Source organism: Macaca mulatta, chromosome 14 (genome assembly GCF_049350105.2).
Source record: "Macaca mulatta isolate MMU2019108-1 chromosome 14, T2T-MMU8v2.0, whole genome shotgun sequence".
Taxonomy (NCBI): Eukaryota; Metazoa; Chordata; class Mammalia; order Primates; family Cercopithecidae; genus Macaca; species Macaca mulatta.
The window spans coordinates 133,139,033-133,165,381 of NC_133419.1; the positions used below are offsets into that span (position 1 = coordinate 133,139,033).

General features: G+C 43.6%; 1 protein-coding gene and 1 long non-coding RNA gene across 7 annotated transcripts in view; one reads left to right on the forward strand and one right to left on the reverse strand.

The window, feature by feature from the left end:
• LOC114672114 (uncharacterized) overlaps positions 1-25,019 on the forward strand; it is a 30,695-nt gene extending 5,676 nt beyond the window's left edge. For both annotated transcript variants that reach the window (XR_003722336.2, XR_013404443.1), the window contains exons 2-3: positions 270-369; positions 3,808-25,019. This is a non-coding gene — a long non-coding RNA (uncharacterized LOC114672114). The remainder of the gene's footprint in view (positions 1-269; positions 370-3,807) is intronic.
• The window catches only part of OPCML (opioid binding protein/cell adhesion molecule like), a 1,159,533-nt gene that overhangs the window by 501,221 nt on the left and 631,963 nt on the right, over positions 1-26,349 (reverse strand). The window lies entirely within an intron of this gene.

The window sequence follows — 26,349 nt, forward strand, 5'->3', positions numbered from 1 at the left end:
AAGCATGATTTTGGGGTGTGTCTGTGGGGGGTTTCCAGAGGAGACTGGCATGTGAGTCTACGTGGATTCAGTGGGGAAAATCCGCCCTCACTGTATGTGGGCACCATCCCATAGGCTGGGACCTGGACAGAACAAAAAAGAGGCGAGGCAAATAGGTTCCTTCCCTGGAGCTCGGACACACTCTTCTCCCGCCCTTGGCCAGCAGAACTCCAGGCTCTCTCGCCTGTGGACTCGAGGACTTAGCCCAGCAACCCCCACTCCCACCTCAGGTTCTCAGGCCCTGGAACTTGGACCGAACAACACTACTGGCATTCCAGGGTCCCCCATATGTGGATGGCTGTCACAGGACTTCTCAGATTCCATAATCAGGTGAGCCAATTCCCCTAATAAATCTCCTCCCATTGATTTTTATGTCTCTGAGTAATACAGACCTGTATACCTTGCATTCTTTTCAACAGCTCTTAACTGCAAAGCAATTCAAAGTAGCCATGTCCACAGCAAGCTCATAATGAACTTATTACAGGCTCATAATAGCGTCTTATTTCTGTACTTTCTATTTCAGTGAATGTCCCACCAGCCATTCAATTAGGCCAGTCAAAAAATGGGGTGTCATCCTTGATATGACTCTTCTTCCTCTGATATGCAGTCTATCACCAAGTCTCAATGATTAAGGGTCTTTCAAATCTGTGTGCATTTCTCCATTTCCACCCATCACTGTAGCCTAAGCCACCATCCTCTCTCAACTCTTGCCTTGCATCTCAAACGGTCTCCAGGTGCACTCAGGCCCACTCATAAGCATTTCTCCCCATTGCAGCCAAAATTATATTTAAACAAACAAAGCATTTTTCAGGTCATCATTTTCCCCTCAGCCCAGCCTCACTCATATCTTCTATTCTTTTAATAGAAATGAAGCTCCTAAATGTGCCTTACAGACTTGGCACTGTCTCCACCTGCTCTGACCTCCAGCTCCATTGGCTTGCTTTTCTCCTTCCTGCCCTGTGACATTTGCACATTCGGTTCCTTCTCTATGAAACCCTCCCTAACCAAACTAACTCCAGCTCCTTCATGTCTACAATCAGAGAAGCCTGCTCTGGCATTTTTAACTAGTCCAAATCCTCCTCTCAGATTGGCAACAGGCAGTTCTAGGTAGCTCTCCGTTCAACCCACTAGCGACCTTGCCATCTCACTTCAGTTTGTGATTATTTAAAGTCTATCTCCAGGGCCGGGTGCAGTGACTCATGCCTGTAATCTCAGCACTTTGGGATCCCAAGGCAGGCAGGAGTTCGAGACCAGCCTGGCCAACATATAGTGAAACCCCATCTCTACTAAAAATACAAAAATTAGCTGGGCAAGGTGGTGCACGTCTGTAGCCTTAGCTACTTGGGAAGCTGAGGCAGGATAATCGCTTGAACCAGGGAGGCGGAGGTTGCAGGGAGCCGAGATCATGCCACTGCACTCCAGCCTGGGTGACACAGCAGGACTCCGTCTCTAAATAAATAAATAAATAAATAAATAAATAAATAAAGTCTATCTCCAGTGTTTGCGCCTTATCTTAGGCCCAGCATGCAGCATAGTGCCTCACATCAGGGCAAGCTAAATAAACACCAGCTAAATAATTAGAATCTCACCATAATAAATCACCAAAGAACAACACAGTGTCCTTTTAAAATAAATAAATAATTGAGTGAGTCCTCAGTTTTCTAAAGCATGCAATGGGAAAATAACTGTCTCACCAAGTTCTTCTAAAGATTAGATAAATAGCCCAGTGTTGCACTCATCATGTAACAGACTGTCAATACAAGGTTTGCTTCCTTTATTTCTCTGCAAAATATACACAGATCATGACATGGAGCCAGGGTGTGATGTACAATTAGCTGTGGCTCAAAATAAGATCAACAAATTTGGGGTACAGATTTCCCACTAACATGTCACACTGGCCACTCCATTTTCCCCAGGCACTGTGCTTCTCAGTGATGGGCACTGTGCGTCCTCAGCTTTTTACCTTGCCTTTCTCTATTTCTCTGTGACAGCAGTAGAATCCTCAGTAGTAGTGAAAGAGAAAAGACAAAGAGACATAAAGAAAAAAGAAATGACAGTTTTCAGGCATGGCAAGTAGATTATTCAAATGCATCTTGATTTACACATGACAGATGTGTTCCTTAAAAATATATGTAAACTGAATTGTACTTGGAATTCACAAGGGAATCTTGGTACTTAAGGAAATCCTCTACTGAATCCTTTTGGAACAAGAACCACCAACAGGATGCAGGATGATGAACTTCCCCCCACCCCCATGTTTGTGTCATGGGCATTACGTAATTCCTTTTTACTCCACTCTAAGGTAAATTTATGTAAAGGTTCTGTACATGAAGATACTTCTAAATGTTAATTTCTGATGAAAAACCATCAAGTGGGAGGCCAGATCAGAGGAAATAGTCAATAAATCAAAGCTCGGGGTCCAGGAATTCATGGATTATAGCTGGTTGGCACTTTCCTGACCTTCCCTTAGAGATCTGAGAGTCCCCAACTTTCTTCATTGCAAACTGAGGCTGAATGGCTGTAGGGTGCTGACTCAAAATTCACACAAGTAGTTATCCCAATGGGGATGGGGCTCAAGTTGTCAGGGCTCTTGGGAATGAGCACAGTTAACAGTGCAATTAGCTTGGAAGAAGTAAAAATAACAAACTTCCTGAGGGCCTCTGTGAGTAAGACACCCAGTGTGACATGCTCAGCATAGTGTCTGGCACATGCCGGGTGTGCAGGGGTGTGATTTCTGTGACTTGGCTACTGAGCGGCCTGCAGTGCACATTGCCCCAACCAAAGGACACAGGCCAGAAAACTATGCGGACGATCTGAGCAGGGATGGGGGAGAAGAAAAACAAGAATTCAGAAGGAAATTCTGATATTTTATTGGGCTTCTGGGGCTCAGAAAATGGCAACCCAGAAGTCTCGTGTATCTGCATGCTTTAACAAAAAGACTTTAGAAGCAGCCTCATAGTCAGGACTTTCTGACCTCTTCTACCCTCACCCCTGGCCCAGGGAGGGGCTGTCTCTTGAATTTCCTTATCTGACTAAGGAAACTTCTTTCCACAAGAAAAACAGTAGTCTCAAGACTTGCTCCCTAGGAATCTCATCAAATAACCAGGAAAGAATCCAGCAGACTAGAAGTTGTCACCACACCCAGATAGACTTTTCATCTATTCTCATGAAGGCAACTCCAAGAAATTACCTGGGAGACTTTATCTGCATAATAAGACAATCTTTGTTTGCAGTGAAATTCTGCCCCTCACCTTTGCACCACTTCCCCAGAGCCCAGAGGAACTCTCTTCCAAGCAATTGTTTCTTGGGCTCATTCATTTCCCCTGAAAACCATTTCCTACCCCTCATACTTGCCTACATCCACCACTTACCTCTCCTCCGTTGAAGCCTCAACTATCTGGTCCTTCTTTGAGTCTCGTGTTATGGGACTTCTGTGTCCATAACCTGTTGATAAATTTGCTATGGCATTTTTTTCCTATTAATCTGTCTATAATCAGTCATTTCCGCAAACCTACAAAGAGGGCAGAAGGGAAGCTTTTCCTCCACCCTCACAGGCTAAAGGTTTCCCATATGTGACCAAGGACAGGAGGCTGTTTTATAATATTTATGCCATAAACTAGACCAGGCTGAGATCTGTAACTACACCGAGTAGTTATTATTTCTCTCTTATATATCAAATTCCCTGAGAAGCCTGACATTACTGTTGTAAACCAAAAATAAAATTCTAAGGTCCCCAACTTTCTGAATGGAACCCTTCTCTCATTCAAGGCCATTCCAAAGTTAACCTGAAAAACTACTAATAGTTCAGGCCATGATGGGAATTGGGAGTTGGACGTGCCTCATTATACCCGTCTCCCTGTTGGAACTCAGGCCCAGCTGACCAGCATTAACAGAGACCTTAAGACTGACAGAAGAGACTCTTTAAGTCTGATAAGAAGCATTTACAGCCTGGTCTCTGCAGCCTGCTACCTGAAGACTTCATCTGCATGATAAAACCTCCGTCTCTACAACTTCTTCTTGTAACCCAGACATTCCTTTGTATTGATTCCTGTTCTTTAGATAATAACTCAGTCAACCGTCAATCAGAAAATCTTTGAATCTCCCCATGACCTAGACGTCCCTACTTCCAGGTGTCCTGCATTTTCAGACTGAACCAATGTATACCTTAATGTATTGATTGATGTTTTATGTCTCCCTAAATGTATAAAACCAAGCTGTAGCCTGACCACCTTGGGCACATGTTGTGAGGACCTCCTGAGGCTGTGTCATGGGCATGTCCTTAACCCTGGCAAAATAAACTTCTAAATTGATTGAGACCTGTCTCAGATACTTTTTGGTTTACACTATCAACTGACATTTTTAAAAGGCGATGTCAGTGGTGAAGAGAGGAACAGGCTAAGAAACAGACCTGGGTCATAGATAAGACTTGCAATCTACAGCAGAGCGACCTTGGGCAAGTCCCTCGCTTCTTCAAGCCACAGTCCTCTCCAGTTGAATGAGATCTACTACATCTTCCAGCTCCAAGAACTTTAGGGGTTTCTGGCACCAGGCACAGTGCCTGGCACAAATGAAAATTCTCCCTAAAAGAAATCATGATTATTCATTATAAAGAGGAATAAAAGGCCAGGTGTGGTGCTACATGCCTATGATCCTAGCACTTTGGGAGGCTGAGGCGGGAGGATGGCTTGAGCTCAGGAGTTCAAAACCAGCCTGGGCAACATAGTGCGAACTCATCTCTATAAAAATAAATAAATAAATAGAAAAATATATAAATAAATAGAAAAATAAGAGAGAAAGAAGGGATCAGTCCATCATCACTCTCCCAGCCAAAGTTAAAATACTGGAACTCTAGAACAACAAAGCAGAAAACACATTTGGGAATGCTCCTCGCTAACCTTTCCACTCACTGCTATTCTACCTCCTCTCTCTGTCATTTAAGGGGAAAAAGTGAGTGTTTGCATGTGCACGTGTGTGTAGTTTTCACTGGTAATGGTTGACGAAATTGGCGTTAAATTGCAGTTCAAAGATTTGTCTTTGATAGATGGTATCCTCTACCTGAAATCAGAAATCAGCCATATGGCTTCAAGAAAACATATTATCTTATAACCCCTGAATGTCAATATATAATCCTAGGTAACTGGATCAATGATGCCTGGTGAGTCTTGAAAGTTTTGCCATGGGCTGCCAAACACAGATTGGTCCTAAAGTGTAGGGGAGAAGGGGAGAGGAGAAGACATGGACTCACATTCAGCTGGAAAAAATCTTGGACACCCTTTTTTGAGCTCACTGGTTGTCAATCTACTGATTCAGGAAACATTTTTCACCTATTTGACCATTAATACAGCACAAACAACACACAGAGGAGAATGCATTTCTATCTAATCGAGCAACAGATGCCAGGAGCTGCCCAGCACTCATCCATGCTCAGCTTCCTCACTCCAACAAATTGTAAAATAATAATAAAAAATCTAAATAACAACAGCAGCAGCTAAATTATTTCTCCATCTCAATTGATTCTTTAGATGGAATGTCATCTTGACAGATCTATTCTGATCGAGTTGTCTAATTGCATAGAGTTCTCATTGCTCTTGAATTTGTGACCTCAGACTGCTGTGAAATAAATGCAATTTGGAGAATTATTTCCAAACAACAACTGCTACTCCTCTGGGAACTGACTATTGCTTCTAGTTTTTGAAATTGTTGGTGAACCACCTACTGACTAAGCTATTAAGACTAGGTGTTTTGTTTAGATTCCAGGCTAATGGTTCTATAAATTCAAAAACAAGAAATATCGCAGAAGCCTGCAGATGGCCGTGCACTTAGGAGGAGACACCCAGGAGGCTGCTGGCCGGGCTCCTCAGATCCTGACCTAGTTAGCAGCCCACTCCCCTGGGCAGTCTGAGTGGTGGTAATTAGAGCTGTGTGTGGAAAAACCTGCCTAATGAACCTGCTTCAGAGGTAGCAAGTTTGTTTGAATTGGGATTATTCTCTGGACCTAAAACTAACACTGAGCTTGCCCAAATGTTCAACAACAAAACAAAATGTTTCAGAGACCCCACAGAGTTGCAGGTGCATTCAGAACCCATGTACATGCTCAGTGACACCAGGATCCCTTAAGAACTTCAGCTACTTCTTGGACATGCATTTATTTCACCGTAGTGCTAAACACTATGAAGTCCAAATGGACCATCTCCTTCAGTTTACACAACACTACCGTGGAGGTGCTGACAATTACGTACCCATTTTATAATTCCTGAGGCTCAGCTATGTTACAGAACTTGCCCAGTGTCTGTCTCACAGATCAAGGGACAGAGCTGGGACTAGAAAGCAGTTCTTTTTTTTTTTTTTTTTTTTTTTGACCGAGTTTCACTCTTGTTTCCCAGGCTGGAGTGCGGTGGCACGATCTCAGCTCACTGCAATCTCCACCTCCCAGATTCAAGCAATTCTCCTGCCTCAGCCTCCCGAGTAGCTGGGACTACAGGTGCCTGCCACCACGCCCGGCTAATTTTTTGTATTTTTGGTACAGACAGGGTTTCACCACGTTGGCCAGGATGGTCTCGAACTCCTGATCTCAGATGATTTGCCTGCCTCGGCCTCCCAAAGTGCTGGGATTACAGGCATAAGCCACCACACCCAGCCTGGAAAGCAGTGTTGACTCCAGAGCCCACATTTCACCACCATGCTAGGTAGATAGTTCCCAAAGATGGAAGGCTGAAAATACATAGGACATATTGAACTTCATGACGCAAAGTTAGGAGACCAATTTCACTTGAGGAACGCCCAAGAGCGTCAGGATAATCTAGTCACATAAAAAAAGTGAGCCCGCGGGCCAAATTGCCCTTCCATAAATCCTAGTTCCAGCACTGTCTTCCAATATAAGCTTAGATAAGTTATCAAATGCTTCTACGCCTCCGTATAATGGGAATAATAGAATAATAGCATTGTTGTTTTGAGAATTAAATGAACTAATATGTGTAAAAGCGGAAGTCACTGCCTGGTATATAGCCAATGTTCAATAAATGGGAACTATAATTTAATTAATGATGCATGTCTTAGCATTCATAGTCTTCAACCGCTCCTCAAATGCACAGATTTTCTAAACTACAAGGAATGTTTCAGAATGTGAGCATGAAGCCTCTCTACTTTGGAAGGGTTTTTTGAAATGCAGCCTAAAACGTGACTTTTATACACCATGGTTCTCTTCTTTCTTCTCTTTGCTGCCTTCCGACACTCGCTTTCCCTCTGCCCCTACTAGAACGGGGGCACCTTTCATCAATACATTAATCCATGGCTAAAACATGACTCATCGTAGAAATGCAAAGGAATATTCTGTCTGTGTAGCAGTCAAGGACCCGTGGGGCAGGTTCTCATTAGAATGCTTTACAATAATATCAATCAGTATTAAAAATGTATGTTCTACTCAATTTTTAAAACATCTTAAATAAATCTTTAAATAAAGCCATTTTGTTTTATCTTTAGGGCCTATGAACAGTCAGCCCTGGGGGGCCCTTGCTTCCCTAAGAACTGCCCTTTCTAGAAAAGCCTCCCTCAGTGTGTAGTTTTCTCAGGGATCTCTGTGCTGGGGGAGTCAGGTCTTTTTGGTAATATTAATTTTATGTTGTGTAGGCACCCCAATAACAGGGGAAATGAATATTATTCCATGAGGGTCATTTACCGTTCAGAATTGCTTCACGGAAGCAGCTAGTTAATCCCTGCCCTTGAGGAACACACACTGTACTCTTCTCCTAATACCATTGAAAAGGTCAGAGAGTGCACAGGAAAGGAAAAGAGGGCAGGGCCTTTGTTACAGAGCTGGAAAAATCTCAGGAGAAGCTGAAAATGGAAGTAGATATTTCCAGAAAGGAGCAAGCTGCCTCTTTTATAAACACCTTTGGGCTGGCAAAGGTTGCTGGCCTCTGTATCCCCACCAGTGTTTCCTTGGTTGAAACCCAAATCCCTGTAGCAACCAGAGTGAGGCTGGTTGGGTTTCATGCAATAGAGAGTAGTGGGGATTGAAGCAAATGCAGAATGCATATGGTGAAAGACATCCATGTTTATTTAGGCAACAAAAATATCGACAATTCTCTACCTGATAAAGCAAATATGTCGGCTTCCTGGATCTGACAATCATCCCCTGTTCTGACCATGAAAATCTGCCCAGAGTCTCCTACTAACCAGATTTTCCTGCCTACAATTCACACCCCTCTAATATATCGTAGGAATTGCCATCCATTTTTACTTCAAAAATTGTTTTCTATCTACGTCACTGACTCCCAACAGGGGGCCGCAGCTCCTTTTGCAATATGAACCCTACACATTTTCTCAATCCATCCTCCTAATACTCTAACAGTAAAAGCTGTTTTACGTTCCCTGGTCTTTCCATGGGGGCCTATGCCTGTATGCATTTCCTTATGCTGTTACCTTTTCCAGGAATGCTTTTCCTCCTCCATTTGTCCTTTGCCTGCTTCAAGAAATTGGCTTATGCCTATAATCCCAGCACTTTGGGAGCCCGAGGCTGGTGGATCACAAGGTCAAGAGATCGAGACCATCCTGGCCAACATGGTGAAACCCCACCTCTACTAAAAATACAAAAATTAGCTGGGCGTGGTGGCGTGCCCCTGTCCTCTCAGCTACTCAGGAGGCTAAGGCAGGAGAATCTCTTGAACCTGGGAGATGGAGGTCACAGTGAGCTGAGACCACGCCACTGCACTGTCTTTGTCACGAGTGAAACTCTGTTTCAAAAAAAAAAAAAGGAAAAGAAAAAGAAATCCAACTTCATGTAAATGTGACTCCATCAACATGATCTGTCCAAACGACCTTTTCCCTGTCCGCTCTCTAAGTCCAGTAGAATAAACCGTTTGCTCATCGATGCTCCAAATGCTTGCTGCACGTTGCTCTGTTACAGCACCAGCACACTGTGGTCCAGTTAGGAGTTTACACGGTCGCCTTCCCCACTGAACTGTGACATCCGTGCACGCAGAGGCCGGGTTTTATGTGCCTCAGTTATCTCACAGCTGGCAAATCTGCTGACCCATGGCAGGGCTGAGAGATGTTGAATGAGTCAATGAAAAAAAAAAAAATGACTAAATGAGTTGCAAAACATGTTGTGTCCCAGAGCTGTTTGGTAACTTTGCTCCCTGAAATCATTGGTAGTCAGCGATTTCTAAAAAGAAGTTAATGGTCACCATCACCAATAGTCATGTTATACCTCTAGGAGACAAAAAACACAGGAGCACAAGCGAGAGGACTTTCAGCAACAGCACAAACTCCTGTCCATCAAATACGGCCCGACTGATAACCGGAAGACTGACAGGAGTGTGACAAATGATGTTACAGGAAGAAAAGTGAGAGACATTAGTTCCCTCCCCAAAGAAACATAAGGTCTCTCTCTCACACACGGACACACACACATACACACACGTGCACACACACGTGCACACATAGGTACACACACACGTGCACACACACGTACACACACACGTGCACACATAGGTACACACACAATCTTGAAGTCAGAAGCCCCCGCATTTAGATTCCCCCTACAATTAATTAGCTGTTTAACTTTGAGCAGTCTCTCAATTTCTCTGGGTCCCTATAAACACATTATTTTCCCAAACAGAAAAACCCAGTGTATATGAATTCCAAGTTTTGTGCTTACTTGAAAAGTCTAAGCTTCTAAGCACTCTCCCTGGGTTTTCCCACTAGCCTTCTAGATACTTCCACAGGCACTCCCTTGTGCAATTCAGGCTAAGTGACCTAAGGAGTCTAGGAGACTTTGAGAACAGTGTGGTCACCACCCCCGGATTGACCACAGCTCCACCAGTTCTCACCAGACAGTTTCGTCTTATTTATTGTAAACACAAAGATAAGGTGCTGCTTGGTTAGAAAGACACAGCGTATTGATTTGTACATGCCATAAAATTGCCCTGCCTTTGCACTTTCATGTTAATAAGTGATGATAAAGGAGCTTCAGACAGGAGTCTACTTAGGCTTTCTAAACATTGCATTTGGTGGTCACAGGTAAGGATGCTCAGCCTTCAAACCTGCAGGATTCAGGCTTGCAGTGGACTGTGGGCACCAGCTTGAGGAATCCAAACCAGGGTGGTCACAGGTAAGGATGCTCAGCCTTCAAACCTGCAGGATTCAGGCTTGCAGTGGACTGTGGGCACCAGCTTGTGGAATCCCAACCAGGGTGGTCACAGGTAAGGATGCTCAGCTTTCAAACCTGCAGGATTCAGGCTTGCAGTGGACTGTGGGCACCAGCTTGAGGAATCCAAACCAGGGTGGTCACAGGTAAGGATGCTCAGCCTTCAAACCTGCAGGATTCAGGCTTGCAGTGGACTGTGGGCACCAGCTTGTGGAATCCCAACCAGGGTGGTCACAGGTAAGGATGCTCAGCTTTCAAACCTGCAGGATTCAGGCTTGCAGTGGACTGTGGGTACCAGCTTGAGGAATCCCCATCAGAGCAGCTCCCTGCACCGGAATCGCAGGTTCCCCGACCCTGGCAGCCCCCGGAAGAACGTCGCTTGGGGGTCGCTGTGCCGTTGCTCCTCCTCAGAAGGGCAAGGGTGCCTCAGAGACAGATGCATCAGTGCAGGAACCCACCGCCCACACGGCAGAGCTGCCGGCAACGTCTCCCTTGGCCGCCCAAGTGAACAGTCTCCTGCAGGGCGGTCTACACCGAGTGGGACATTTTTCCACTTCTCACACATCTACACTTAAAAAAAAATAACCAGTCTAATGGTATGTTAATAATTCCAGATGGAGCCCCAGACCTCAAGGGCTGAGCGTAACGGAAATTTCATGTAGGTCAAAATACTTGGATGTGTTCTTTGGGTCCAAAAATAGAAGTGGTGTTCAGGTTGTGCGAACATTCTGAGAGACCATTTCATAGGCGTTTCTCAGGAGAGAGACGTGTGAGGCTGGAATGCTTCTGCATCCTGCGTGCCGCAGCTGCCTGGAAGACGGCGGCCACCCCAACCCAACGGGAGCCTCGAGGCCGGGTGAGATCACCAGCCCTTCTACGGCTGCCACCTGCACTTTGCTAAACAGAACCTGCAAGAAGAGCCTCCCAACTGACCAGGCTTCAGTCCCTTGCGGAGAAGGAGGGTGACAACACAGGAGGAAATGCTTCACAGGGCATTTATCTCAACTACCAGCCTGTCACATCAGTGTCGGCCGATGTCACTCTGAACAGAAAGCTTTGGGGCCCAAGAAATGCCAAGAAAATGGCAGCCAGTGGGCAGGGCAGCCACCGGCCTCTTCTTGCTAATATATGCAGCGGATGTGGCATTTCTGACAATATTGCTTCTGCCTCACTTGCCATGTAATGTTAAGAGGCTTCTAGAATCTCCTGCATTTAAAGAGTAATGACTGTTTTCAGGGTAAATGCTCTGTTAAATAACCCTGGATTATTGTGTCGTGTTATTACATTTATAAAATGGCATTTCAAAAAATAATAATTGTTTTAGAGTTAATTGATGTTTTTAACCATCACTGTGTGGAGAATTTTTATTCAGTAGACAAGGAGTGAGCAAGGGAGAAAGAGATTTCCATCGAGAGAGTCGGTACTGAAAATAGAAACCATTCCTGCTTGTGAAATCCTGGTACAGAAGGCGCTCCTCCTCTGAGCACTGCTTTCAATAAGCTCTTTTCACTGCAATTAAAGCAGCCACAGGACAAAGGTAAATCTCAGCCGCATTCCTGAATGGAGTCTGCAGGCCTTGGGACTGGCAGTGGCACAGCAGTGCTGGGGGGCGGGGCGGGGCTCAGCACATATTCACAGGCCATTATGCCCCCACAGGGGCAGGCCTGGCCCCAGAGCAGCCTGAAGCAACGGCAGAGACCTGCAGTTCCACAGAGCAGTGACTTTTCAGATGTGAAGTTAATTACACGGCCAAGAGTCTCAGAATTTCATACCGCCAGAGGCAGAGCTGAATGCAGGGATATTACAGAATAAAACTTGGAAATTCCAAAATCTTCACATAGGGAGGATGCGAATGGCGCATAACCCCGAACCGCATCCCAGGTGCGGTAGGGATGACGTCACTCTCTTCCTTCCTGTCTGAATCCTTCCCTCACTCTCCTCAAGCATGTCTAGAGGGCAGTGCCTCCTATTATGTGAGTGACAGATGATCTCTTCATCACATGGTTTCTTCTTACAAGTATTTCCATGAAGTAGGAATTGGGTATTATTTTTATGCTAGGTTTAAATATAAATACATGCACACACATAGAAGATAAAGCTCATTTTCATGATCATGGAGCCTAAGAGAGAGCCCAAGTCTTTCCAGTTGCAACTCAATTGCTGTTTCCGCAATATATTCTATCATCCAGGATCTTCATACAAACCCTCAGAACCATTGTGGCTGCATGACAGGAGCCAGAGAATAGCAGAAAGTGAACAAAGACCCCAGCTAATTTGGAGGAAACTAGAAAGATGTTGGAATGTAAGAAAAGAATGATGGAGATCATTTAGCACAAATCTCTAATTTATAAGATGCAGAGATTAAAAGCAAGAATGTTAAGCAACTATCCAAGATCATACATCTGGATATGAAAGCTGCAACAGCAACCCACATCTTCTGACTCCAGAAATCCTACAATTCATCCCAATTCTCTTCTACTAGTCCTTGCAAAAGTCTGCATGTAAACATTATCCATTTTCTCCCTCACTCTCAACCACCGCCATAAATAATGTGCAGGGTCAACTTTGCGAAGAATTTCAAGAGAATTTTGATATCTCAACAGCTGGAAATCAGTCATTTGAGCAACAGATATATGTCCTAGCTTCTTGAACTGCCAAATAACCAGTAGATGAGTCACTAATGCTGTGAACCCAGAATGACCCTGCAAACAATCATTCCATGGTGCAGAAAGAGACACGACAGAAGGAAGTTGGAATCTATTACCTCCTAATCAAAGCACACTTGGCAGAATGCCCCGGCTTTTCACGCATTCATCAAGACATCCCGAGGAGAGTTTGCCTGATTGTTTCGGGAACTCTCCTAAGAGTAAGTGGATTGACATGTTATGCAAAAGAAAGTCAAACACAGAGACCAGTGAGCGCCATCTGACAGCAAAGACAGCAAGCCAAGTGACTCTCCAGTCACACGATGTACCAGGAGCCTTGGCACCACATGCACTGTGAGGGGACCCTTCTCCTCTGTCTTCACACTCCATAGCCTCTTTAGCACAAGGCCACCCAAACGGTGCAATATGACTTAACGACTTCACAGAAAGTGCTCCCCTTTCTCCATTTAGTCTAAAAATGATAAAGTTTGTAGTTATAGCTCTGTTTATTTATTTAAATATAAAGAACTCTAATATTATTAGACTTGCGAAGCAGGTAATTCCAAGAGTTGGAGCACTCTTTGCTGTCACCCAGGGTCACACAGGAGCTTAGATGCAGAATGCACAGAGCTGGAGGTATCAGGTGAGTTATCCCTTTGTTCCTCTTCAGGACATAGGAAATAGAGGAGGTAGAGGTTAATCAGCTTGAAAATTCGGAACTAATTGAGAAGCATCAGTGAGATTCTGGGTATTAAGCTCTGAGGATCATTAGAACACTTGGAATCTTCAGCATCCCATACAGAAAGTCATGGAATAACGTGGACTCTTTCTGACACGTAAAAGAAATGAAGTCCTTCAAGACTCCAATAAAAAAAAGAAAAGACAAATAAATAGCTAAGACTGCAAAGCTCTCAGATATAATATTGAAATTTTGACCTTATCTTTCATAAAGCTTGAAACTGTGATAAAATATTATGACAGAAATATTTATATAGTATAGTATGTTGCAAATTCAATAGGTGACCAAGATAGTTTTCAATGATTATGAAACTGCTACATTAGGACCAATATATAACTCAATATACAAATCACCAGGATACAATAAACCCCTTTCCACCTCTTGGTTATGAGGTTGGGAAGCACAATTAATAATTAACTTCATCATCAACACCAACATCAATGCCATTATTATAAAAAAGCATATCTTTATGAAGCACTTTATACAACCAGCTAAATAAACATTTGGAAGCCTGCAATTTATATACTTATAAATGAAATGAAAGAAAAACTCTAAAATGGATTAGAAAAATATCACCAAGACAACCCCTATGACAGCTTTCAACACAATCCTATTTTACTTATGCACACTAACAAGTCTCAAGTTTATTATCTCTTGTGTCAACTATTTGGAATACCGTCCTAACTGGGGTTGCTTTTTGTTTTTGTCTTTGACTCTCATCTCAGCCCACATCGCTCCATCTCCCATATGCTGCTGCTGGAATGACTGGTTAATACATCATGACTTTGCTCAGACCTCTCAGTGGCTTCCTGTAGGATAAAATCCATGCCAGATCTTCCATAGAGACTTTGAAAACAAATGAGCAAATTAACAGGCAACTTTTCACCACATATCAAATATATGTCAGGGACTATTTGATGCTTTCGTATTTATAATCTTAATTTACCATTAGAATAATCCTTTAGGAGAGGCATTAGTAGAGTAGGAGTTGCCTAGAGAGAAAACCTGGAGAATGTGATACACGACCTGGCAAATATTCTACATATTACCATAATCTCCCATTTTTTCTGTCCTTTCTTTTATTATTTAAAAGTAAGACATAAACGAATCACAGATTGTCATAACTGCATTGATTGAAATTGATACATGGCAACATTATGAGATTTTATGCATTTGTGCTGGCAAAGTAACTTAAAATCAATGATTTGGAGAGAAATTATTCAGGAAATCTTAATGACTTATTATGGTAAAAACACTTCTAAGAGCGGATCCATTAATGGAGGACAATTACTGGAAAGTTAAATTTAATATTCAGGAAATCAATTAACTAGTATTTAATTACTTAAAATTATGATCCGTTAGTAAACATTGGTACAATTTGCTTACAAATATCACTTCTGATTATGAGTTATTGGGAAACAAAATGACTAATATTCTGTCATCGAAAGCAATTTGATTCACTTCACATTCCCCCTTTGCGTCTTTCTCTGAATGACTATTGTGTAAAGCCAGAGACCGTTAGAGCAGAAAGACGCGCTGAGGCCATCTGACCCCTCCTCATTTCACAAGGTCAACTCTCAGTCCAGTGTGGTGCCCTGGGCCTCCGAAGGTTGCACAGCTCAACCCACCCTGCCTTGGAACTAGAATCAAAAGCTCTCAGCTTCGAGGGCGGCCCCTTTTCTGACCATGGCTCCTTCTGAAATAACCCACAATTCCAAGAGGGAACCAAAGGGCACACACCCTTATTCTTTTTCTCTTTTTGGAGCTAGTAAAAATCCACGTCTGCTTTAGAAAGTCATGGGACCAAAGTCCTTTCTCTCAGCTCCACAAGAGAAGGTGGGCCACCTAGCACTCTCGACGGACTCCTCCCCTCTCTGCCTCCGCTGCAACTCACTAGGCATCCTTTCGACTCATTTTCCGGTGTTTTCTGTGTTGCTATTGGCATAACATCCTATCAGTGCAGTTAATTACATCCACTTGGAGTGTGAAGGACAACTTGATTGTCTCAAAAAGCCAGAGGCCATATAATCCATCTCACTGCTCTCGAGAAACAAGTTCCCAATTGTCTCTGCTTCGAGGAGGTAAGAGGGACACCCCTGGCAAGGTGCTGGCACCCATTCCCTGCCGCAAATGGAGAAGTCCCAGAAGAAGTGTCTGTTCCTCTCCCTCCACAGACAAAGAGAACTGCCTTGTGGCGCTCTGCTCCCGATCCACGACTGAAACTCTTCAACACCTCCACAATGCTTAGTGCCTTCCCAGTACAAGTCAGTATCGTTTGATCCATTCTGAACTTGGTAACATTTACATGCCACTAAGTTTGCACATCTAATTACACGACCTAGTAGTATGGTTACTCTCTTGTGACCATACATTTTCTGTTCCAATATAATGTTTATGGAATCGTTTAGATTTAAACGTGCTATCCAATGGCTTGCTTCTGTATATGGAAAAATAACCAGAAATTAAACTGCGTTGTAGTTATGGCCATGATGTCTTTATCCCTTTGTCCTTAATCCTTGAAATGGAAAGCAGACTGAGAAACCAGAGTCCCAGCAGAGAGTGAACTGCTGTGCCGGAAGGCAGGCTCTTTACCCGACCTCAGTCCCACCAGCCCGCAATAGGGCACCTTGCAAGACCAGGATGTCAAACTGCCTGTGGCTTGGCTGATTCCTGTACCAACCCAGAGCAGCCACTGAGTCACGAACACAGTGGGGAGATGGGGTGGGGATCCTCCAGGCAGTGTGAAAGCAGAGCCCTGAGGAGCTGGCTACGAAAGTGTTGCAGCAGAATTCCATAGGCCATTACCCAACACAAGGTCTTTTGTTTGCCTCTCAAGGTCTGTGTGGTCTTCCTGTGAGAGCTCCTTACGCTGCTCCCTGCAGCTGATTTGCTCTATGAGACAAATGCTGTAAGTTACATAACCAATCACATTGCCCTCCAGGTCCGACAACCGTGTGGCCTATGCAAGAGCTTTGTTCTTCTCTTTATGTTATCACCCCTATTTTCCTTTTCCTTCTAATAAAAAGTTTAAAATTACATTACCTCAACATCTATGACCTTCTAATAATAGAGAAGTATACAGAACATGTGTATTCCACCTTTACCTTGCTGCCTCATTCTCATTCACCTCTTCCAAGGCCCTGTTTCTTGCTTGTGTGTAAACTACCAGACCCTATCTCCCCATTTTCAACATTATATATGTGAATGTGTATACACATCTATCTGGGTGATAAATATATCAGACGTACTGTTACACAATCTGCTTTTTACCTCCCAGTGAGACGTGCACATTTCTGGCATCCACATGTGCTATGATACCTCATTCTCACAACAACTGCAAGGCATGACCTGGAAAGGCTGGCAAGACCTCAGCCTGTGCAGCCATTTAGGCAGTTTCCACAGGCTTGCCCAGTCACCACGCCTTCTGGGGTTGGACCATCAGAAGTCCCTCCCAAGAGTTTTTCTAAATTCCCCCTTGCAGAGCCTGGGACCAAAAGTCAATCAGCATTCAACTTTCTATTTGTATAGACATGGAAAATCATCATCTCCAAAAGACTCACACATTTATAATCTCACCCGCAGTGTTTAAGAGTCACCTTTCCCTAGAGTCCTCAGTGACACAAACTGTTTTTATTCATTTTTGAGAGGTAATTTGTATTTAGTGCTTTAATTTGTATTTCCCTGATTAAGGTTCAGCATTTTCCCACATATTTATTCACTATTTTATTTCAAGTAATTGCTCATTCATATTTTTTGTCTACTTTCTATTGGGTAATTTATCTTTTTTTGGTAGTGATATGTGACTGTTCTTTATATAATCTAGATATTAATGCTGTAAATATTGCTAATCATGTTTTCCCAGTCTCCTGCTTATCTTTTCTACAGAGATCTTTCATATTTAATTAGGCCAATCTATCAATATATCAGTCTTTTCCTTTATTGCTTTTGGGTTTTTCCTCTTAATTACAAAACGTTTCACAGCTTCCATAATTACGTAAGTACGTGTGCATGTATGGGTAAAATTCTTTATTTTTCTGATGCTATCAGAAGTTTCATATTTATATTAATATTCAGATCTCAGATCCATCTGCTATTACTTTTTGATTGTAGTATAGGGTGTAGTTTTACCCATTTCTAACTGATGGTAACATAGATAGGTATCCTTATAAGCCTCTTTATACTCCTTGGAAATACAACACTAATTAAAAGTCAGCTTGACACTCTCATCACACCAAGAGAGACACCCTCTTGTCAGGCATTTATGCTGACTCTCCCCACCCATGACTGCCCCTTCTCTCCATGACTCTGGGTTTCCATGGCCTAGCCAAGCTATATCAATGTGAAACATGAAAAACAGAGTCAGTGGCAAGCCTTTTACTGTGGATGCACTGGCACTCTAGACAGGCACGGACATCACTGAATTCCCGTGTAGAGTTGTCAAGATGGAGACAGGTAAGTGAAATTCACAGTTCCTAAGCTTGAACACACAATCTGAATATCCCAGACAGTAAACCTGGAAAGAAAGCAGAATAAAAGAAGATGCACCATGAGGATACGAAAACTTGCACAGAGTAAGTAGTACACTTAGACCTTTGGGGGCTGAAGGAAAGTGGTGTAGAATAAAGAGGTATAAGTCACTGTTAGAGAAGAGGAAATATGCTATGTGAGTGTTTAAGTAAAGAGAAAGTCATAGAAGACCATCTAAGACTTTGTAGGGGTGTTTGGGTGGGCAAAGTAGAAACAGAAGAGTCAAGGCTACCCTCAACCTGCCTCCTCCCTTGACAGAGGGCCTGAGGATCTCACTGCAGTCGGCAGCAGCATGGGGTGCTTAACAAGATAGACGACAGATTAGATGCTTCTAATAAGTAGGAAATTAAACTTTCACTAAGGCAGCATTAGTCTTCCCCTTCTTATTCTATTGTAAAATACGAAAGGAGCTTCACATCAGGTCCCAGAGGTTGTTTTGCAGACCCTGGCCCCTGTTGATGAGTCCCCCAGAGCATAGAGAATGCACCCCTTCCAGTAATCAAGCCCAAGCTACCATAACTAATCCATCATCTGTGGCCAGCAAGGCTGGCTCCTGAGTGTCGATGTGGAGTTAATTAGACAAATACCGTACGCTCTAGTCCGATTGATTATTAAGACACCATAACGAGGATTTAACATCACGGCTTGTATTGGAAACACCGTATTGTAACTTGCCTGCTCACCCTAGAAACTCTGTGGAGTCATCAAGTGACAATTAGCATTCAGTAGTAGCTGTGGCCTGTTTTTATCCCTGCTGATTTAATAAGACAGTTATTGTTCTCTATGTTAATTAATATCTATTGATTAAAGTTGAAGGCCGGGCATCAGGAATAGATGCTCTGGCTCACTCTGGAGTAGTTAGCATGTTTTTCTGCTCAGCCTGACTTGCTACTTCCTCTCTATGCTATAAAAGGGATTATTTCAGGCCCTGAAGAGATCCCAGACAGAGCGAACATTGGCCCAGCAATTAATGGAGCTGGGAGACAGACGCTTCTTCCTGGGAATTGGGGAAAGAAGAAAATTAACAGTGTTCTGAGGTACCTCATTCCCTCTAAAGAAATTCTAAGTCTAGAAGCTGTAGGTTTTCTGGTTGCCATGGTACCTGGAACTAGATTGGCCAAGGTCACCCTTCCCTGGAGTCTACATGAAGGGCTCACTACTGTACCTGGCAGGCTCTGATTTCCTTAACAGGAAGCAGCACAATGGCTTGCTTATCCGTCTCTGCCTCTCTGGGCTGGGTTTTCTGCTGTGGTGGTGATTAATGTAATTGGAGGGCCTACTCAGATCACTTCGAACTCCTGTACTTCTGCCCTGAAATGAAAGAAATGAGACTAGATCCACTGAGTCTTTATACAGAAAACAAGCTTTTAATCTGTGGTGCTCCATGATTTTTGGAAGAAACTCATCCACTTGTCTACCTCCATGCTTGTGTGGAGTGGCCACTTTTAAAAAATTGTTTTAATATGTTTTCCTATTTTATGATTAGACTCAGTTCTGTGTCACGGGTCTTGGAAATTATCTCACAATAAGGTAAAAGCACAATGTAATCTTTAATTTACTAATTTAATTAAATGAATAAAATACGATTTTTACCTTTATAATGCGATTTTTAACATTCACGTTTTAAACTGTTTTTGTATCCCTTTTTTCTAGCACTATGTTTATTGAGGAATAACATTCATAAAGTTAAGTGCATATAAAGGGCACTGATCTTAAGACTGCAGCTCAGTGATTTTTCTACACATCTACCCTTGGTTGACAACATCCAGATCAAAATACAGAACATTCCCATCCTGCTGCCAGTTTTTCTCATGTCCATTTCTAGGTATTGCCCCTCAAGCTTCCCTGTGCCTCCTGAGCACCTGTACTGACTTCCATCATGATTAATTTGTTTTGTCCTGTTCTTAAGCTTCATAAAATTGGAATAATACAGTGTGTGCACTTTACTGTCTGGGAAACATTCCTTTTTAAAAGTAAAAATGAGTGTATCAAAAGCAGGGGTCTTTGATTTTCTTTAAGCCAGTTTATCACACTTTATGATCTCTCCAATAATCCAATAATTTTTTCTAGTCGGTTTAACTGAAATGTTTCATCTTGCTTAAATTCTTAAGAACCTCGACATTCTTTGTTATGATTCCCCAATCACCACCAATCTTACCAGAGGACATTTAAATTACAAAGGCTATCGAGGTGTCTATTTCACATTCTTTTTCTCAACTTACACTTGCCAACATGAAGCACCAGGGTTGAAAAAAAATATTGTGACTTTTGTCACTATAGCCACCTTATGAAATAGGAAAGCTGGGATTAGGAAGCATGACAATGACATCTTGGACTGACTGTTGTCTTATCTGTGGACACCTGTGTATGACTCAATTAATTATGCTTGGAAAATTCAGGCTGAAGTAAGCCTAGGAGCTAACTGTGGATAATGGTAAAACACAATAGACAGAAACACGAAACATGAGATGTGGCAAGATTCAGTACATTCACTGGCACCTTAGAAGACCATCAAACCCAGAAACAGGCAACATTTGAGAGTATAAGTAGACAGATGATGAGTCGGGCCTTTAGCCTTGAACCTGGATTTAATCACAAGGCTTAGGTCCTTGAAAAGAGACTAGCAAGAGAAAGGCAGGGCCTCAGCTTCAGGGAAATTAATTTACTAGGCAGCCTACCAGGACAGAGACCAACAAGGGAAAGGCATGTTCTAAGACGGTGGCTCTCAGAGAGGGGTCCTTGGACAAGTAGCATCAGTATCACCGGGAAATATGTGAGAAATTCACATTTGCAGACATCCACCCAGACCTACTGAGTTGGAAACTGGGTTGAGGCCCAGCAGGCTGTTTTAACAACCCCTCCAGTGACCCCGACCCAGGCTGGAGTCTGGGAACTACTGGTCTCAGAGGTTAGAAGGAGAGGGCTAAGTGGAATCTGTTCTCAGGAATTAGGAACCAACGTTAGAGCTGAGCTAGAATCACAGAAAGCACTGCTGAGTGCCAGGGCGATTGGCTGCAGCTCCCAAAGCCTCTCTGGTGTCAGGGCTGGGCCTGGGGATGGAGAAATTCTGGAACAGACCATCGGAATCAGGTAGAGCTTGATGATACACGTGCCCCTTTCCAGTGGATCTCAGCAAGTACCGTGATGTGTTGAATTGCTTGCTTCAGTCGCCTCACCTCGGAATTACAAGCTTTTTAAAGATAGAGGCCATGCTGTTCATCCCCACCCACAGTGCCTAAAAAACGCCTGAACCAGGACAGGAGCTCCAAAAACATTTGTAGAAAGAATGAGACAGGAAGTGAGTAAATGAAAGAATGGATAAATAAAAGACAAGTTAAAAGCAGAGCATGTGTATTGTGTGGGTCCACATATATAAAATGTCTAGCATAAGCAAATTCATTGAGACAGAAAGTATTTGGAGCTTGCCAGGGGCTAGATGGAAGGGGGAAATGGGGAGTGGCCGCTAATGGGTTTGGGGTTTCTATTAGTGGGGATGAAAATATTCTAGAATTAGATAGTGGTGATGATTGCACAACTTTATGAATATACTAAAACCCACTGAATTGTACATTTTTAAAGGGTGGATTTTACGATATGTGAATTATATCTCAATAAAAATAATTACATTTCTTAAAAAGCAGAATGTGTGAATATCAAGCAAGGCATTTTGGAAGAAACATTTCATATGCCAAAAGCTACGCTGCAAAGACCTGGGAGTCTACCGCAGTGACACTTCACAGGACAAAACTACAAATACAAAAGGAGACTCATGCAAAGGGACTGCATCCGACCTCCTCACGCAGCTTCACTATTCCAGTAGAGCAGAGGCAACCTGGCCCAAGGAGTGTAGTAAGCAGCACCGGCTGCACTACTGTGTCTAGGCAAATCCCTCCCTAAGAGGTTATCCTAATAGCAGCACAGGAAAGCACACGAGACCACAGACAGCATCAGGAGAAGTGAGTTCGAGGCCCTCTCCCTTCCTCAGGCTCCTCATCTGTAAAGTGGAGAGAACATTCACTCTAAACACTAAAACTAAAAGTTGTTGTGGTTTGTGGGAGAGGGCAAAAGAGCGTGTGAAAAGGTGCGTCAGTTAAAAAGGCACTGGGTGCTCTGGGTCCTGTCTTGGATCTCAGTCCCCCTGGAGAAGGACGGGGTCTCTCTGGGCCCAGCCCACTGCCTCCGAAGCCAGGGTGCACACATGGCCCCAGGACAGCCGCGGCCCATGGGAGAGAGCTGCAGCCAGCTCTCCCGGCGCTTTACGAGCCCTTCTTGTTATTACCTCCTATTTCTTTTTATGCTACTGCCAAAATACCACCATTAATCTTTCGCACTCCCTGAAGGCAAAACACGGGTAATTGGATTTATCTGGTTTTAGAATTTGTTAGGTTCCGTTACAAAATAAATAAATAACTGACCTCGAAAGAGAGGGGCGCCGTCCGGGCCCGTGATGTCATGTCACGGCCTGGCCGGCGGGAGCCCGCCTGGCGTCGCCTGAGCTCATTAATCTCGGCTATCTCCTCCCCACACCTTGTCCCTCCTATCTTCCAGCCAGTCCCTTCCTGCACTCAGCTTGATTTAAGAAGTTTTCCTCGCCTCACCCCCTCGGCTCAGCGCTTCCCACTGCGTCTGATTCTCCCTGCGGTCTTCTGCTCCCCGCCACACGCTGGCCTTGCTTCGTCACTTTTTTCTTTTTCCATCTCCTTCTCCCACGGCTGTTTTCTTTCCTGACTGTACTGTGTGAGGTTGTTGAAAACTTCCTTTTGACAGCCTGGAACCCTCATGTTTCTTGCCTTGTTTCCCTTGGCTTTTTTTTGTTAGAGACGTGGATTGCTGCAGACATCATGGGTGATGATGGAAAACGAGTTTGCCTCTGTGTTTGGCTTTTGATCACGGTAGGACCGCAAGGCAGTGAATGCAATAGACATGCATTCTTTGGTTTGTCCCTTTATTGCACATGTGTTAAATCCAGTAGAACCGCCCACGGTGGGCCCTTTCAGGCCACGCTCATCCTTCTCTGAGAATTCTGACCACCTCCACCTCCACGGCCCCCAGCCATAGCACAATGTGTAGGGACCACATTTGTGGCATCAGCAATTTCTCACTAATAACTTGCTGACGGATCCTTCATCCCAGTATCGGTGGGAGGGAGGGAATGCCAGAAACCCTCTTTCCAGGACCGTGACTCCTCCAGCTACAGCCTGTACATAAATGTGATCCTAGCCAATGATCCCACAGGGAACTCTGCTGGGAGAGAAATTCTGGAGAATATTTCTTTTAAGGCACCCACAAAGCCTTAATGACTACATTTGGACTTTGTTATATGAGAAGGTGATGTCTGGAGCTGCTGTAGTCATCTTGTAGCCATAAAAGGTGCTGATGTCAGCACTTTAGTCGATGGAGACCATTCCTGGAACTGCCTCCCTCTAGCACCTTACTGAGACCCTCTACTGAGTCAGACTATATATTTTACCTCTTTTTTTTTTTTTTTTTTTTTTTGAGATGGAGTCTCGCTGTGTCACCCAGGCTGGAGTGCAGTGGCGTGATCTCAGCTCACTGCAACTCCACCTCCCAGATTCAAGCGATTCTCCTGCCTTAGCCTCCTGAGTAGCTGGGATTACAGGCAGCCGCCACCGTGTCCAGCTAACTTTTGCATTTTTAGTAGAGACGGGGTTTCACCATCTTGGCCAGGCTGGTCTTGAACTCCTGACTTCATGATCCACCTGCCTCGGCCTCCCAAAGTGCTGGGATTACAGGCATGAGTCACCATGCTTAGCCAATTTTACCATTTTTTACATATCTTTAATGTTATATTTTATTACTTGGTGTTAAGAGCATCCTATCTGAGGCATGACTTTTGCCCCTAAACATGGCTCGATTGGACCAGTTGTGGACCCTTGACCCAAGATGAGACAATCTGATTTTGTCTCCCAGAAATTTGGAACTGAGACAGAGAAATACTGGACAATCTGTGGAGACTCGCTTCAACTGAGAACTATGAAGCCAAAAGAGGTCAGATGGCCATCTTCCACTCTGTGCAAGCAGAAAAAGCTACAGGAGCAAAAGCAGCACATGTGTGAGAAAACAGAGGAACGAGACCAGGAGACCATGTGGAAAGAGGAAGGCGGCAGAGTGGCTGCCTCTGTTCTGAGCAGTGTCTAGCTCCTGCTTGCCTTCCTTTCAGAAACCAAAATTCTTCACTCCTCTGCATTCCATGGTCCTGATAACACAGCCTACCTCTTTATTTAAAGAGTTTGAGTGGGGTTTTTTTGTACATTTTAATAAAAAGAGTAAAGCAAAAAATTGTACTCACAACTTGAGATACAGAGGTGAATTAAATATCTTCCCTCCCAAGAACGAAGTCCTGTGAAGGGATGACACAGTGGGAGATGCCTCATGCAGTGACTTAAGTCTGTAATCGCAGCACTAGCACTTTGGGAGGCTAAGGTGGGAGGATCTCTTGAGCCCAGTTTGACACCAGCCTGGCAATGCAGGGAGACCCCATCTCTACAGGATTTTTTCAAAAAAATTAGCTAGGTGTGGTGGTGCATGCCAGCTACTCCAAAGGCTGAGGTGGGATGGTAGCTTGAGCCTGGGATGTCAAGGCTGCAGTGAGCCACGATTGCACTACTCACTCCAGCCTGGGCAACAGACAGAGACCCTGTCTCAAAAAACTATAATAATAATAATATGGCCGGATAACTTGCAAGAGTATGTTACAGTTAACAGTATATATGTTCTGGGGGTATGAGAAGAGAATTAGTTCCTTCCCCCTGCATGCTCTGGTAAACAGAAAACACTAAAAGGCTCAGACACGTTATTTTTTCCAAAAAATAGTGCACCAAACTAGTTTTGCTTGCATGTGAATCGGACTCAATGATTTGTACCTAAGCATTCCTGATTCTGTATATCTGGGGCTGGGTACAGGAATCTGTATTCTAAAACATCTTCCTGAATTACTAAGATGCCCAGCCAGGCTTGGAAGGCCTATAAACCATTGAGATAAAGGTGACAGGAAAATCAGAAAATACTAAACTGGAAGTAGCATTTCAGAGAGATCTGAAAGATGAGTAAGACCTGTCATATGTAGAAAGAGGTTGGGAAAAAACTTTTCAGGAAGAAAGAGCAAATTGCAAATTACCACACAAAGAAAAGTTGTTTATGTTCACTATTATTTCAATTTTTGTTATGGTCACAAATATAAACATGTCTGATTGTACCTACTTACACAACTGGGAAGAAGATAGGGCTAACGATAGGTTCAATCTACCTGCCTCTGTCAAACAGACATTATTAACATGCCCTGCAAAGTATCACAGAACTTACTTGGATACAATTAAATGGAATTTTTTTTGAGACAGAGTCTCACTCTTGTTGCCCAGGCTAGAGTGCAATGGCACAATATTGGCTCACCACAACCTCCGCCTCCCAGGTTCAAGCAATTCTCCTGCCTCAGCCTCCCGAAGAGCTAGGATTACAGGCTTGTGCCACCATGCCCAGTTAATTTTGTATTTTTAGTAGAGAGGGGGTTTCTCCATGTTGGTCAGGCTGGTCTTGAACTCCTGACCTCAGGTGATCCACCTGCCTCAGCCTCCCAAAGTGCTGAGATTACAGGTGTGAGCCACCGTGCCTGGACCCTAATTAAATCGAAATTTTATTCCCGCCCTCAAGAAACTAACATCAACTGAGGGGAAAAAAAAAAAAAGTATATTTGTGTGTGCATGTGAGGAGGGACAGAGAGAAAAGAGGAAGTGACCATGAACAAATAATTTGATTACTAAAGAGTCAGCTACACCTGTAAATGCTTGGGAGATGGAGGACGAAGTGGGGTGCAGCATTATCGGAACTGGCTTAAGTTAATCATCTCCTCCTCCTCCTCTTCTTTTTCTTGAAATGGGGTCTAGGGCTCTGTTCTTGCTCGGACTGGACTCAAATTCCTGGGCTCAAATGATCCTCCCTGCCTCAGCCTTCTAAATTGTTGGGAATACAGGTATACACCACTGCACCAGGCTTGAAGAACTTTTAACATTTCTTGCAAAGCAAGTCTATTGAAGACAAATATGATCAATTTTTGTTTGTCTGAGAAAGTCTTTATCTACTTTGATGATTTTTTTCTTGCAATGCTTTAAATATTTCACCCTGCTGTTTTCTTGCTTGCCTGGTTTCTAAAGAAAAATTCAGTATAATTCTTAGCCTTGCTTCTCTATAAACAAGGTGCTTTTCCCTGCTAGTATCTTCCAGATAATTCTCTTTGC